A 12,933-nucleotide genomic window follows, 5' to 3' on the forward strand; every position below is an offset into this window, starting at 1 on the left:
AAGTCCATATTATGGCAAGAACAGCTCAAATAAGCAAAGAGAAACGACAGTCATTACTTTAAGACAAAGGTCAGTCAATCCGGAAAATGTCAAGAACTTTCAAAGTTTCTTTAAGTGCAGTCGCAAAAACCATCAAGCGCTATGATGAAACTGGCTCTCATGTAGACCGCAACAGGAAAGAAAAACCCAGTTACCTCTGCTGCAGAGGATAAGTTCATTAGAGTTACCAGCCTCAGAAATTGCAGCCCAAATAAATGCTTCACAGAGTTCAAGTAACAGACACATCTCAACATCAACTGTTCAGAGGAGAATCAGGCCTTCTTGGTCGAATTGCTGCAAAGAAACCACTACTAAAAGACACCAATAAGAATAAGAAACTTGCTGGGCCAAGAAACACGAGCAATGTACATTAGACTGTTGGAAATCTGTCCTTTGATCTGATGAGTCCAAATTTTAGATTTTTGGTTCCAACCGCCGTGTCTTAGTGAGACGCAGAGTAGGTGAACGGATGATCTCCAGCATGTGTGGTTCCCACCGTGAAGAATGCAGGAAGTGGTTTGATGGTGACACAGTCAGAGATTTATTTAGAATTCAAGGCACACTTAACCAGCATGGCTACCACAGCATTCTGCAGCGATACGCCATCCCGTCTGATTTGTGCTAGTGGGACTATCATTTGTTTTTCAACAGAACAATGACCCAACACACCTCCAGGCAGTGTAAGGGCTATTTGACCAAGAAGGTGAAGGAGTGATGGAGTGCTGCATCAAATGACCTGGCCTCCACAATCACCCGATCTCAACCCATTTGAGATGGTTTGGGATGAGTTGGACCGCAGAGTCAAGGAACAGCAGCCAACAAGTGCTCAGCATGTGAGAACTCCTTCAAGACTGTTGGAAAAGCATTCCAGGTGAAGCTGGTTGAGAGAATGCCAAGAGTGTGCAAAGCGGTCATCAAGGCAAATGGTGGCTACTTTTGTTTAACACTTTTTTGGTTACTAAATGATTCCATATCTGTTATTTCATAGTTTTGATGTCTTCACTATTATTCTACAATGTAGAAAATAGTAAAAATAAAGAAAAACCTTTGAATGAGTAGGTGTGTCCAGACTTTTGACTGGTACTGTAAATCAGTATTGATGCACAGACCGATTTGAGTTTACTTTACCTTCTATAATGGTATATCAATGTCTGGTTTGTTAAATGTGATATGCAACTCCGGCGCATATAATGTCTGTATCTTCTATTTTGTATTTTCTTAGAAAGGTGTTGCTACAATCATTTGTGGTAGCTGCTAATGCTAATCGCTAGTTAGCTGGCTAGCTAGATTGGTAAATGTACTAAGAGTCAGAGCAAACATAGCTAGTTAGCTAGCTAATACTGCCTGGTACCAGTGCTGGTATTTGTATTTATTATGGATCACCATTAGCTGCTGCCTTGCTCTTCCTGGGGTCCAGTCAAATTAAGGTAGTTTATACAATTTTAAAAACATTACAATTCATTCCCTCAGGACCCTACTCCACCACTACCACATATTTACAGTACAAAATCCATGTGTATGTATGCATGTGTCTGTTTGTTGCTTCAGAGTCCCAGCTGTTCCATATGTAGTACTGTGCGCGTCCCATAGTCTGTTCTGGACTGTGGCATGTATTGTAGGGTATGCATGGGTGTCTGAGCTGTGCGCAGGCAGATAGTCAAAAACAGTCAGCTCGGTGCATTCAACATGTCAATACCTCTCATAAATAAAAGTAGTGAAGTCACTCTCCTCCACTTTGAGCCAGGAGAGATTGACATGCATATTATTAATATTAGCTCTCTGTGTACATCCAAGGGCCAGCCGTACTGCCCTGTTCTGAGACAATTGCAATTTTCCTAAGTCCATTTTTGTGGCACCTGACCACACAACTGAACAGCAGTCCAGGTGCAACAAAACTAGGGCCTATAGGACCTGCCTTGTTGATAGTGCTGTTAAGAAGGTAGAGCATTGCTTTATTATGGACAGACTTCTCCCAATCTTAGCTACTGTTGTATCAATATGTTTTGACCATGACAGTTTACAATCCAGGTTTACTCCAAGCAGTTTAGTCACCTCGCTCAATTTCCACATTTCTTATTACAAGATTTAGTTGAGGATTAGGGTTTAGTGAATGATTTGTCCCAAATACAATGCTTTTAAGTTTTAGAAATATTTAGGACTAACTTATTCCTTGTCACCCACTCTGAAACTAGGCCTAGATAAGATACAGTTGCACAAACATGCTTATCAGAGAGGAATAGGCAAAGGATGAATATGTTAGCTAGCTAGCTACATGTAGTAAGAAAACATGTAATGTAACATTAATTAAGGGTCACCTGGAAACACTGACCAACACTTTGCTTCCTACCATGTCAATAATTCCTCTCTGGTTTATTCATTCATTGTCATGTCAAACAACAATTTATTCAAGGTGTTTCCCACTATAGAATTACAATAATCATTATATTACCAAGATTCCAACAGTTCACCAATTAACTAGGCCTATATTTTTTGCCCATATCATGCTGCGTGGCACAGTGTGGAAATTATAATAACATTTCAGGAAATGCATAAATTGATGAAAATGCGTTTTGTTTGGAGTTGAATAGAACAGTATAAATGGAGAAAGCCCCCTTGAACTCACTTATAATTTTGTGTTGCCACCCTAGGGTCATGAACTACTCATAAACATATTTAGAACGTATATTATTCAAAAACATAAAATACCGTCAAAAATATTGTGATATATTTTGTCCATATCGCCCTGGCTGAAAGCTACATGCGACTCATGAGCCGCGCAATGACGACCACTGGTTTACAGAGTGGAAGAGGCAAATGCAACGGCTATTTGCATATTGGTGAAAAGTAGGGGTGGATAGGAAAGACAGTAAGACTGATCATTATTTTACCCAAAACATGTTCTGTAGGTATAATAAAACCAATATTAAAATTAGTGGAGATTTGTTTGGGGTAAAAAAAAAAACAATCTCACAATTTCTGCTGATGCCCTTACATGCAGTCCAGACTGCTCAAGCGTGTGCGTCCGTGTGTGCATGTTGAAATATCAGGACGCGCAGGTTGAAATATCAAAACAAATTCTGAAACAACTATATTAATTTTGGGACAGGTCGAAAAGCATTAAACATTTGAGGCAATTTAGCTAGCTAGCTTGCTGTTGCTAGCTAATTTGTCCAGGGATATAAACATTGGGTTGTTATTTTACCTGAAATGCACAAGGTCCTCTACTCCGACAATTAATCCACAGATAAAAGGGAAACCCGAGTTTGTTCTAGTAATCTCTCCTCCTGCAGGCTTCTTCTTCTTTGGACTTTATAGGGCGGTTGGCAACCAAATTTAAGTTGCATTACACCACCAACTGGACTGGAGTGTGGACCTCAGTTCATCTTTCAATCACCCACATGGGTATATGCTCCTAAAAACCAATGAGGAGATGGGAGAGGTGGGACTTGCAGCGCATTAAGCCCCACAAATAGAACCAAGCTCTATTTTAGCACCTGACTGTAGATATATTTTGCAACTCTCGTGCACGCGGTTTGGTCAGCATGCTACAGCCCCTTCAAAACCCAGTTTGAATATCCCTGTCCTAAAGGGCTGAAATCTCACAGAGCACAAGTGGTTGTTTCTATAATAATGACTACAGAGAAGAGAATACACGTGTATTGGATTTCAAAATAGATTAGAGCAAGGATCTTTCAGTCCATAGGACTACGTAGTAGGAACGTGTGAAGACTGGGTTGCAGTGGATAGCTGCCGTTTTACGGGCTCCTGACAAATTAGACTATTTTGTGTGTCAGACCCCCAAATGGTCTTAACTATTTCAGTACATAATATTCCCGCCATAATTTCCTATGACCAAAAACAGCTTTTGGACATCATAACAGATATCTACTTCAACGAGTCGGCAGCTGTGGATGTACTGCTCATTCCGGCCCTAATAACCGGGACTCGAAAGAGGAAGAGTATAAACCCCCTCTATCCTCAGTTCAACTGGCGAACGTACAATCACTAGATAACAAAATGGACTATATCCGTTTGAGATCATCCTATCAATGGGACCTGAAGAACTGAAATATCCTGCATTTCTCAGCATAAAGGCTGAACAAGGATGGGATAATATGCATCTAGCTGGGTTTTCTAGTCACTAAGACTGCACTAAAAGAGCTGTATATGGCCATAAGCAAACAAGAAAATACACACATCCAGAGGCAGCGCTCCTAGTGGCCAGGGATTTAAGTTTAACCAGCACATCACCTGTGCAACCAGAGGTAAAAAAAATTAAAAACAATAAACTCTAAATCGCCATTACTCAACACAAAGAAACACATTTACAAAGCTCTCCCTGTCGTTTTGCCCCAAGTCTGGTTCATCCTTGGGAGCAATTTCCAAACGCCTGAAGGTACCACGTTTATCTGTACAAACAATAGCCGTCATACCGCTCAGGAAGGAGACGCGTTCGGTCTCCTAGAGTTGAACGTACTTTGGTGCGAAAATTGCAAAGCATGGGGGTGGCAGCATCATGTTGAGGGGGTGCTTTGCTGCAGGAGGGACTGGTGCACTTCACAAAATAGAGGCTATATTGAAGCAACATCAAGACATCAGTCAAGAAAGGTAAAGCATGGTCAAAAATGGGTCTTCCAAATGGACAATGACCCCAAGCATACTTCCAAAGTTGTGGCAAAATGGCTTAAGGACAACAAAGTCAAGGTATTGGAGTGGGCATCACAAAGCCCTGACCTCAATCCCATAGAAAATTTGTGGGCAGAGCAAAAAGCATTTTCGAGCAAGAAGGCCTACAAACCTGACTCAGTTACACCAGCTCTGTCAGAAGGAAGGGGGTCAAAATTCACCCAACTTACTGTGGGAAGCTTGTGGAAGGTTTCCTGAAACGTTTGACCCAAGTAAAACAATGTAATGGCAATGCTACCAAATACTAATTGAGAGTATGTAAACTTCTTACCCACTGGTAATGTGATGAAAGAAATAAAAGCTGAAAAAAAAAAACTAAAAAAAAATTGCTCTCCTATTATTCTGACATTTCACATTCTTAAAATAAAGTGGTGATCCTAACTGACCTAAGACAGGGAATTTTTACTAGGATTAAATGTCAGGAATTGTGAAAAACTGAGTTTAAATGTATTTGGCTAAGGCTTACGTAAACTTCCGACTGTATGTGGACACCTGCTCATCGAACATCTCATTCCAAAATCATGTGCATTAATATAGAGTTGGTCCCCCTTTGCTGCTATAACAGCCTCCATTCTTCTGGGAAGGCTTTCCACTAGATGTTGGAACATTGAATGGAAGCAAGTCCCTGCACCAGACACAAGAGCATTAGTGAGGTCGAGCACTGATGTTCGTAGTCAGCGTTCCAATTCATCCCAAAGGTGTTTGATGGGGTTGAGGTCAGGGCTCTGTCAAGTTCTTCCACACTGATCGACAAAACATTTCTGTATGGACCTCGTTTTGTGCATGGGACATTGTCCTGCTGAAACAAGTAAGGGCCTTCTCAAAACTGTTGCCACTAAGTTGGAAGCACAGAATCGTCTAGAATGTCATTGCATGCTGTAGCATTAAGATTTCCCTTCACTGGAACTAAGGGGCCTAGCACAAACCATGAAAAACAGTGCCAGACAATTAAATACCCCTCTACCGAACTTTACAGTTGGCACTATGCATTGGGGAAGGTAGCGTTCTCCTGGCAACTGCCAAACCCAGATTTGTCCGTCGGACTCACAGATGGTGAAGAATGATTATTCACACCACAGAATGTGTTTTCACTGCTCCAGAGTCCAATAGCGGCGAGCTTTACACCACTCCAGCCGACTCCTGGCATTGCGCACGGTGATCTTAAGCTTGCTGCTTGGCCATGGAAACCCATTTCATGAAGCTCCCGACGAACAGTTCTTGTGCTGACGTTGGTTCCAGAGGCAGTTTGGAATTCGGTAGTGAGTGTTGCAACCAAGGACAGATGATTTTTACACGCTACGCCCTTCAGCACTCGGCGGTCCCGTTGTGAGCTTGTGTAGCCTACCACTTCGCGGCTGAGCCGTTGTTGATGCTAGATGTTCCACTTCACAAAATCAAACACTTACAGTTGACCGGGGCAGCTCTAGCTGGGCAGAAAATGTATGAACTGAGACTTGTTGGAACGGTGGCATACTATTGAGATTGCATGGCTGTGTGCTTACACCTGTCAGCAACGAGAGTGGCCTAAATAGCTGAATCCAGTAATTTGAAGGGGAGTCCACATACTTTTGTATAAGCATCGACTTCATCGGACCACCTCAGTATTGAGCATGTCACTGGTACTTCCTGTGTTTGAGTTTTTGTTTGTAAGCAGGAAGGACAGAGTAATGGTCTGAATTGCCAAAGGGAGGGAAACACCTTGTATGCTTTTCTGTGTGTGGTGTAAAAGTGATCAAGAATTTTGTGGCCTCTAGTTGCAGAGGTGACATGCTGGTAAAAATTTTGTCAAACGGATTTCAGTTTCCCTGCATTAAAATCACCGGCCACAAGAAACGCTGCCTCTGGATGTGCATTTTCTTGTTTGCTTATGGCCCTATACAGCTCTTTGAGTGTGGTCTTAGTGCCAGCATTGATTTGTGGTGGCAAATAGACTGCTACAGAAAATAGATAAAAACTCTTGATAAATACACTGAACAAAAATATAAAAACGCAACATGCAACAATTTCCAAGATTGTAATGAGTTACAGTTCATATAAGTAAATCAGTCAATTCAAATGAATTCATTAGGCCCTAATCTATGGATGTCACATGACTGGGAATACAGACACGCATCTGTTGGTCACAGACACCTTAAAAAAAAAAGGTAGGGGCATTGATCAGAAAACCACTCAGTATCTGGTGAGACCACCATTTGTCTCATGCAGTGCGACATCTCCTTCGCATAGAGCTGATCAGGCTGTTGTTTGTGGCCTGTGGAACGTTGTCCCACTTATCTTCAATGGCTGTGCGAAGTTCCGGGATACTGGAACACACTGTGGTACACGTTGAACCAGAGCATCCCAAACATGTAACATGTATTTTGTTTAAAGCTCTGACGAAGGCAAAGAGAACAAGAAACACTTTTCAATGAGATACATTGGTATTCGGACACGTCCAGTAAGACAGCACTGCAGTGGATAGTATCGATCTTACTAAAGTATTAGTAAGTATTAGGGATACCATCCTAGTCCTCGATTCATGGACAGGAGTCTCAAAATGTCCATGTCCATTTGCAGGAAGACCGTTTGAATTTACAAAATGCTCCGTTATTAAAATAAATACATGTTTTGTTCCATGAAGTAATCCAACAATATGTACTCCACCATCTTGTTTATTTCAAGTCTTCTCTCATTGATAATGACAGATGACTGTCTCGATAACATGTGGCACTCTGGGGTGGACCACCTGTCTCAATTTGAAAAGATGGCGGTGTACACAGTTGGATTACCTCATGGACCAAAATAGGGATTTATTTTAATAACGGAGCCTTTTCTATATTCAAACGGACCCCCTGCAACTGAATACAGACATTGTACGAGACTCCCGTTTCGACGAATCTAGGACGAAGATAGTATCCCCAATACCAGGATAGTTGAAACATGTCTACGGACGTTTTGTATAGCCACACCTGTAACTACCAGTATAATGGTCCAACATTTTTGGGTTAAATCACATTATCTTACGTTCCAATCTATAGCTAGTAGTGAGGGAAATTAAAGCCAAACCAGAGGTGCGTTGAACAAGGGAAAAAGTTTGCTAACTCTAGCTGACATATTAAAAAACGACTTGCCAGAGAGAGAGAGAGAGAGACAGAGAGACAGAGAGACAGAGAGAGAGAGAGAGAAAGAGCGAGAAAGAATTGGAGAGGGCACTAGAACAGTCTGTAGCACCCTGCATCACCCTACTAGAATCTGAAGTCAAATATCTACTGTTTGCTGATGATCTGGTGCTTCTGTCCCCAACCCCGGGGGGCTGTGAACGATCTGAGAGGCAAGGCAAGAAGGGCGTTCTACCAGAGAGAGAGCGAGCTAAGGTTAAAGGACTCATTAAATATTTGGGCACTGGCAGTTCTTCTATTACCAGTGGGAGTGCAGACCTGAAGGCCTGTTTACAGTCTTCCACAGTTGTTAGCACTAACACACTTAAACCCACTTCACACAGAGTCACTGTAACTGTGAATGAATAAGTGAGTGCTTCCTAGTGCAGGTTTAATACAGGAACAAATGAGTGAGAATGAGCTGTGTCACTGTAAGCCTGGGGAACAACAATGCGTTTCCAAAATCAAAGGGTGAATGGAAAAGACAAAAGATTGATATGCCTTTGAACGGGGTATGGTAGTAGGTGCCAGATGCACCGGTTTGAGTGTGTCAAGAACTGCAACACGACTGGGTTAACGCTGAACAGTTTCCCGTGTGTATCAAGAATGGTCCATCACTCAAAGGACATCCACCCAACATGACACCTGTGGGTAGTATTGGAGTCAACTTGGGCCAGCATCCGTGTGGAATGCTTTCGACACCTTGTAGAGTCCATGACCCAACAAATTGAGGCTGTTCTGAGGGCAAAAGGGGATGGGGGTGCAACTCCATATTAGGAAGGTGTTCCTAATGTTTGGTATACTAAGTGTGTTAATTGCATGCAAATAAAGATAGCTTCTCGATCACACCCACAATGGAGGCGCAATCATAGCCTTGGATTCGCAGGTGGAGGACTATGACAGGGAGCGAGAGAGCGAGAGATAATTGGCGAGGGCACTAGAACAGTCTGTAGCACCCTGCATCACCCTACTAGAATCTGAAGTTAAATGTCTACTGTTTGCTGATGATCTGGTGCTTCTGTCCCCAACCCCGGGGGGCTGTGAACGATCTGAGAGGCAAGGCAAGAAGGGCGTTCTACCAGAGAGAGAGAGAGCTAAGGTTAAAGGACTCATTAAATATTTGGGCACTGGCAGTTCTTCTATTACCAGTGGGAGTGCAGACCTGAAGGCCTGTTTACAGTCTTCCACAGTTGTTAGCACTAACACACTTAAACCCACTTCACACAGAGTCACTGTAACTGTGAATGAATAAGTGAGTGCTTCCTAGTGCAGGTTTAATACAGGAACAAATGCATGAGTGAGAATGAGCTGTGTCACTGTAAGCCTGGGGAACAACAATGCGTTTCCAAAATCAGTCTCCATTAACACTGAACAGATACAAGCCACCTGTGTAGATGTGTCAGAAAGAGAAAGTGTGTGCAACTTTTACATTGATTACCATTATAAACTCAGAAAACTAATACAATCCCGTGTGTGTGTGTGTGTGTGTGTGTGTGTGTGTGTGTGTGTGTTGTCCTGCCAGCTGGAGAGAGGACAAACCCAGCCCCTCCATAATGAGCTACAGGGATGAGATCACATTCAGAGGACAAGTGTTCACCAAATGGCCAACCAGCTGCCAGGATTGTCTGCACCGGGCAGAAGAGATGGAGAAAATGTGCTAGTGAGTGTAAAATGTGTGAGTGGTCGGTGTCTTTAGGAGGTGAGCCTGACCGTTCTGTGTTGCATTAGCTAGTGTTAACCTAGGTGCTAACTCCCAAACATGCCTGGCTGGTGGTCGTGCCAGAAGCTGGCGCCCAGAGGGCTCTGCCTCAGAGCTTATCAGTGGTGCTAAGTAGAGCCCTTAAATAGCAGCCTGCAGACAGAACATAGACCACTGACACCACTATGCAACCAGGGTGGCCATAGGCCAGAAGGGATGAGCCTCTGCTGCCAACAGACACAAAATACATCACTCACTACTCAAAATAGATACCATTGGCACACCTCCATGTACCCAACATGCATCATGCCATGTGATCAGAATGTGGCGCGGGTGCACACACTGGAGGCGTGACCACCCTGGGAGGGCGACAGGGAAACAGGAGCTACCCATGGGGACCAGAACAGAACCACAGTGGCTTTAAGAGCAGTTCTGTCTGTTCCAGTGGGCCTGTCACACACATGGCTGGCCCTCCCCCGACTTCCTCCTCTCCTCCTGCGGTTACGGTACAGCCTCACAGCCCCTCATATGACACGAAACACAGCTCTCCCCCATATGATCCTCCGCACGACCCACTGCAGCAGAGAGTTGCGACAGAAATACACTAGATGATGAAGAACATCACTAGTCACAGCGTGTTTAGGAGGGAGACGGTGTGAATGTGTAGGGATTCTGTCAAGTAGGCACAGTGAGAGGGAGGGTTGGTAAGCTGCATGATATTGTGGGCATGAGAAGGAGTGGGTGAGCGAGAGGCAGGACGTGTGTATCATACTTGGCATTTGTCTGAGTTCATATAAATGAATGAAACATCTGGACTGGTCAACCCCACTGTGTGCTGTGGAAATGTAGGGCAGGTGAGTAGAGCACTGAAAATGTGAAAGTGTGTGGATGGTAGACTCAGACTGTAGGGCAGTAGAGTTGAGCACTGAAAATAGTAACTAGGTGAAAATAGGAACTAGGATCGCATGGGAGCTCGTCATCAGCAGACTGCTACAGTACTGAGGGGACAGACAGGGCTCATCTAGGAGAGAACAGCAGAGACCCTGCATAGACCTACCAGACTGGAAAGCACTGGGACATGACTCTCTCTACGCCCTAGTTCAAACAGCGCTCTATCGCCGCACCGAACAAAAAAAAAAGATGTCACTTTCTCTTTGGAAGAACGCCGATAGAGTGCGGTCTGAAACAATAGATTGCCTTGTTTGACTTTGACGGTAGTTGGGCAGCCTCTGCCGCTCTTTCGGGCACGGTGCGGGTGAAGCACGTCTTTGTTTCCCGCAGAGTGCCAGAGAAGTTCTTCCACTGTCGGGAGAAATGGTAACGCATGTTAATATACACCGAGTGTACAAAACATTAGGAGCACCTTCCTAATATTGAGTTGCACCCACTTTCGTCCTCAGGACAGCCTCAATTCGTCGAGCCACGGTCTCTACAAGTTGTCGAAAGCGTTCCACAAGGATGTTGGTCCATGCTGACTCCAATGCTTCCCATAGTTGTGTCAAGTTGGCTGGATGTCCTTTGGGTGGTGGACCATTCTTGGATACACCAGGGAAACTGTTGAGCATGAAAAACCCAGCAACGTTGCAGTTCTTGAGAGACACTCAAACCGGTGTGCCTGGCACCTACTACCATATCCTGTTCAAAGGCACTTCAATCGATTGTCTTGCCCAATCACCTTCAGAATGGCACACACACAATCCATGTCTCAATTGTCTCAAGGCTTAAAAATCCTTCTTTAACCTGTCTCCTCCCCTTCATCTACACTGATTGAAGTGGATTTAACAAGTGACATCAATAAGGGATCATAGCTTTCACCTGGTCAGTCTATGTTATGGAAATAGCGGGTGTTCCTAATGATTTGTACACTCAGTGTATGCTAATTGCATGCAAATAAAAGGTTGCTCCTCTACCACACCGGAAGCACAATCATGGCCTCTGATTGTCAGGTGGAGGACTTCTGTGACAGGTCACTGTTATGCCTGAAGTCGACCCAAAACCAACAAGTACGTCTGCTACAGTGTTGAGAGCAGTTGTTTGAAACCAAATCGGTACGTCAAGCAAAGCTCTTAACCGTGCCAGCCATAAATTTAGCGTCTGAACTGTGTGCGTCTTTCCCTCTGCAGCTCCTTCACTGACAATGTGTTGTGATCTCTCCCCATTCCTCTTGTTGGCCCCTCTGCACCAGACAGCCTGTGTGTCTTATAATAGTTATTTCTCAGCTCTATTCCATCCCCTGTTGCAACAGCTGTAGAGCAGACAACCAGGGGTTTCTCCCACTACCCAGCTCCAACCCGAGTGGCAGAGCCAGTACACGTCCCCACCCCTGCCTCCACCTTCCTAACACTAGCACCTGGCAACCATTAAACCCCTCTAGTCTGAAGGACTGCAGCGTTGCTCTCCTGTCTATTCTGTCCTGTTTCCTTCTCCTCTCTGATTTTCCTTCCCTCTCTCCCCCTGCTGCACATGTGTGTGAGGGGAGGCCAGGCTGGGCTGGCACCCACAATACATATGCACCCAGCAGCAACATCCAGTACTACAGCTGGCAGCATTGGATCAGCTCAGGCCTGTCTGCACTGCACAACAGTGGAGTCAATAGAGAGATATAGAGAGAGATATAGAGAGAGATATAGAGATAGAGAGGCTCACAGGGAGGACAGATCGCGAGAGAGTGAAGACTTCCAGTCAACTTCCTTCAAAGCACACGCAGAGACATAATGGTAATCCCAAATTCATCTGACTCTATGGAAGTAGATAAAAAGGGCCTCATTGCCAAAATACCGAAGTATCCCTTTAAGTGTTTACTAAGGAGAAAACAATATGAGACAGAGAACAAAAGAGTAAAGGATATCTAACTCTTTAACATACACTACATGACCAAAAGTATGTAGAAACCTGCTCAAACATCTCATTCCAAAATTATGGGAATTCATTTCCTGCTATAACAGCCTCCACTCTTCTGGGAAGCCTTTCCACTAGATGTTGGAACATTGCTGCGGGGACTTGCCTCCATTTAGACACAAGAGCTTTAGTGAGGTCAGGCACTGATGTTGGGCGATTAGGCCTGGATCACAGTCGGCGTTCCAATTCCTCCCAAAGTTGTTTGATGGAGTGGAGGTCAGGGCTCTGTGCAGGCCAGTCAAGTTCTTCCACACCAATCTCGACAAACCATTTCTGTAGGGACCTTGCGTTGTGCATAGGGGCATTGTAATGTTGAAACAGGAAAGGGCCCTCCCCAAACTGTTGCCACAAAGTTGGAAGCACAGAATCGTCTAGAATGTCATAGTATGCTGTAGCGTTAAGATTTCCCTTTACTGGAACTAAGGGGCCTAGCCCGAACCATGAAAAACAGCCCCAGACCATTATTCCTCCTCC

General features: G+C 44.2%; 1 protein-coding gene across 5 annotated transcripts in view; it reads right to left on the reverse strand.

Moving 5' to 3' along the window:
• Positions 1-12,933, reverse strand: part of LOC106584116 (pre-mRNA 3'-end-processing factor FIP1) — a 49,648-nt gene that overhangs the window by 4,293 nt on the left and 32,422 nt on the right. The window lies entirely within an intron of this gene.

This window comes from Salmo salar, chromosome 23, assembly GCF_965601325.2.
Source record: "Salmo salar chromosome 23, fSalSal1, whole genome shotgun sequence".
NCBI classification, from domain to species: domain Eukaryota; kingdom Metazoa; phylum Chordata; class Actinopteri; order Salmoniformes; family Salmonidae; genus Salmo; species Salmo salar.